Genomic DNA, 3,758 nt, shown 5'->3' with positions numbered 1-3,758 from the left:
AAATAAATTCTTTTTAAATTAATAAATAAATAACTTTTTATTTCAATGGAATAATTTTTAATTTGAGTCTTAATACAAAAAAATTAAATGTAAATAATTTTTTTAAATTTATTTACTTTAGTTTATTTATTTTATTTTTATGTATTTTATTCTGATTTCTCATTTTGCAGACTGGTCTTATTTTTAATAGACGGATTTTTTACGAGCCCCCCCCCCGCGTTCCCGGCCGGGAGAAGCGGGCCGCCCGGTCCAGGCACCTGGCTCCGGAGCACGGAGCGGCCAGCAGGTCTACCCGGCTCCGCGGCAGCAGCCACCCTGATCCGGGGTCGGCGGCGGTTCCCTGGTCCAGCAGCCTCGGCTGCGCGGAGCGGCTTACACGTCTACCCGGCTCCGGGGCGGCAGGCGGCCGGCAGGTCTACCCGGCTCCGGGGCGGCAGGCGGCCGGCAGGTCTACCCGGCTCCGGGGCGGCAGGCGGCCGCCAGGTCTACCCGGCTCCGGGGCGGCAGGCGGCCGCCAGGTCTACCCGGCTCCGGGGCGGCAGGCGGCCGCCAGGTCTACCCGGCTCCGGGGCGGCAGGCGGCCGCCAGGTCTACCCGGCTCCGGGGCGGCAGGCGGCCGCCAGGTCTACCCGGCTCCGGGGCGGCAGGCGGCCGCCAGGTCTACCCGGCTCCGGGGCGGCAGGCGGCCGCCAGGTCTACCCGGCGCCGGGGCGGCAGGCGGCCGCCAGGTCTACCCGGCTCCGGGGCGGCAGGCGGCCGCCAGGTCTACCCGGCTCCGGGGCGGCAGGCGGCCGGCAGGTCTACCCGGCGCCGGGGCGGCAGGCGGCCGCCAGGTCTACCCGGCTCCGGGGCGGCAGGCGGCCGGCAGGTCTACCCGGCTCCGGGGCGGCAGGCGGCCGGCAGGTCTACCCGGCTCCGGGGCGGCAGGCGGCCGCCAGGTCTACCCGGCTCCGGGGCGGCAGGCGGCCGCCAGGTCTACCCGGCTCCGGGGCGGCAGGCGGCCGGCAGGTCTACCCGGCTCCGGGGCGGCAGGCGGCCGGCAGGTCTACCCGGCTCCGGGGCGGCAGGCGGCCGCCAGGTCTACCCGGCTCCGGGGCGGCAGGCGGCCGCCAGGTCTACCCGGCTCCGGGGCGGCAGGCGGCCGGCAGGTCTACCCGGCTCCGGGGCGGCAGGCGGCCGGCAGGTCTACCCGGCTCCGGGGCGGCAGGCGGCCGCCAGGTCTACCCGGCTCCGGGGCGGCAGGCGGCCGCCAGGTCTACCCGGCTCCGGGGCGGCAGGCGGCCGCCAGGTCTACCCGGCTCCGGGGCGGCAGGCGGCCGCCAGGTCTACCCGGCTCCGCGGCCGGCCGCCAGGTCTACCCGTGTTCGGATCCCGGGGCGGCCAGCGGCGGTATCCGGAGACCTCGGGATGTCGCTGCCGGAGTGTCCGGCGGAAGGGGCGGCCAGGTCTACCCGGCTCCGGCGGGACTTAGTCGCTGTTCTGGGGCTGACGGGTAGACCTGTTGTCCCCGGCGCAACCTCGGAGCTTCCGAAGGGGTCGCTGTTCTTCGCTGCCTCCAGTTACGTCATCGTAGAAGGCGGCGTGATTGGCGCGTCTCCCCGCTGGCCAGAGGCGCCGCTCTTGCAAGTTGCCGGGGCCGGGGCCGTGCCGGTCCGTATTATAGGAGCGGGCGGTGACTCGTCTCCGGAAGGGCACTCGTGAGCGGCTGCTACCCTGGCGGCTCTGCCGTCTTAGTGGGGCACTGCGCGGTCGCTAGTAGAGGAGCGGGCGGTGACTCGTCTCCGGCAGGGCACTCGTGAGCAGCTGCTACCCTGGCGGCTCCGCCGTCTCAGTGGGGCAGTCTGCGGCCGCTGTGGCGGTTACCCCGGCGGTTCGGCTCGGTTCCCAGCTGCTCGGCACGGCCGTCCCCCGGCGCTTGCCCGACAAGTCAGCCAGGTGTGGCTGTGAGAGGCCGGGGGAAGGGGGCAGCCAGAGCCGCAGGCAGGCTCTGGCAGTAGGTGCCGAGTGGTGCGAGGCGTAAAGCCGGCTGCCGCGGGGCAGGGCAAAGACTGGCGGCCGGCGGCGGTCGCCAGCACTCGAACGCTGGAAGAGCGGGGGAGCCGAGGCTGCCGCGGCTTTCCCCCGGCTCCCGAAGGCCCGATGACGGCAAGAGCAGATCCCAGGCCGTTAGAGCAGCGGGGCAGAGAGGCCCGTGAGTGTCCTGAGGGCCAGCTGGGTGACGGCAGCGGGCGAGGTGGCGGCACCTCGTCTTCTTTTCTCCGGCCCTAAGCTGGAGCCCGCGAAGCGGGCAGAGAGCGGCGGCCGGTCGCGGTGGCCGGCAGCCGAACGCAGACGGCCCGGGGGGGGTTTATGAGCCTGCCGCGGCTCCCCTCCCGGCCCCCGAAGGGCCCCATGACGGTGCAGGCGAGGCGGCGGCGCCTCGGCCTCCTGTTTTTTGCCGGTATGAGCCATACGCGGGCGGCCCGTGGTGTCTGGCCTGCCCCGGCTTCCCCGGTTGCCGGAGGGCCCATCGGAAACGTCTGCACGGAGACGGGCGAAGCGGCGGCGCCTCGTTCTCTGTTTTTCTCCGGCCCTAAGCCGGGACCCGCGAAGCGGGCAGAGAGCGGCGGCCGGTCCCAGTTGGCCGGCAGCCCACTGCAGACGGCCAGGGGGTCTTAGAGCCTGCCGCGGCTTCCCCCCCCGGCCCCCGAGCGCCCCGTGATGATGGTGCAGGCGAGGCGGCGGCGCCTCGGCCTCCTGTTTTTTTGCCGGTACGAGCCATACGCGGGCGGCCCGTGGTGTCTGGCCTGCCCCGGCGGCTTCCCCGGTTGTCGGAGGGCTCGGTGGAAAAGGTCTGCAGGGAAAGACGGGCGAGGCGGCGGCGCCTCGCCCTTTGTTGCTCTCCGGCCCTAAGCTGGAGCCCGCGAGGCGGGCAGAGAGCGGTGGCCGTTCCCAGTTGGCCGGCCACCTTGGGTGGCCGGGGATGTGGTGCCTTTAGCGGCTTTCCCCGGCCCCGGATAGGCGGGGATGAGCCCCCGTGAGGCGCGGTGCCTCGTGTTTCTGCATTTTTTTTTCCCCGCGGGGTTAAGCGGCTTCCCCGCGGGGCGGGCAAAGACCGGTGGCCGGCGGCGGCCGCCGGCACACTCGAACGCTTGACGGACCCGGGGGAGTTGGGCCTGCCGCGGCCGTCCCCCGGTGCCGTCGACCTCGCTGAAGGGAATCGTTGTCCGGAGCAGGGGGCCGGCGGCACCCCCTGCCCTTAACTGATCCAGACCCGCAGGCAGCGCCCGCTGAGGCGTCCCCGAGCGCGTCGCAGAGGCTTCACGGCGGGCCGGCTCTGCCGGTGTTCAGGCCGCGTTGCACCTCTGGCGGACGCGGCTCGCTCGCTCGCACGCAGGGCCCCGCGTCTGCTGTCGGCCTCCCCGGCCGGCGGCGGGCGCGCGCGGCTGTCGTTGTCCCAGGACCTTGGCCGTGGGGCCTCCGCTTCTTTTCCTTCTCTTCCTATCTTTCCTTCCTGATCGATGAGGCACTTGAGGCACGTCGGAGAGGCTTCACGGCGGGCCGGCCCTGCCGGTGTTCAGGCCGCGTTGCACCTCTCCACCGACGTTGCCCTCTCGCTCGCACGCAGAGCCCCGCGTCTGCCGTCGGCCTCCCCGGCTGGCGGCGGGCGCGCGCGGCTGTCGTTGTCCCAGGACGTGGAGGGCGGCTTCCAGGCCGTCAGGGCCCGGGCCGGTCCCGCAAAGCCGGAGGGCAGAAGGGGACCCTGTGCCGGCAGGAAC

The sequence above is a fragment of the Mycteria americana genome, unplaced genomic scaffold (genome assembly GCF_035582795.1).
Source record: "Mycteria americana isolate JAX WOST 10 ecotype Jacksonville Zoo and Gardens unplaced genomic scaffold, USCA_MyAme_1.0 Scaffold_140, whole genome shotgun sequence".
NCBI lineage: Eukaryota > Metazoa > Chordata > Aves > Ciconiiformes > Ciconiidae > Mycteria > Mycteria americana.
The sequence above is the reverse complement of the archived record's forward strand: the minus strand, read 5'-3'. Positions refer to the sequence as shown.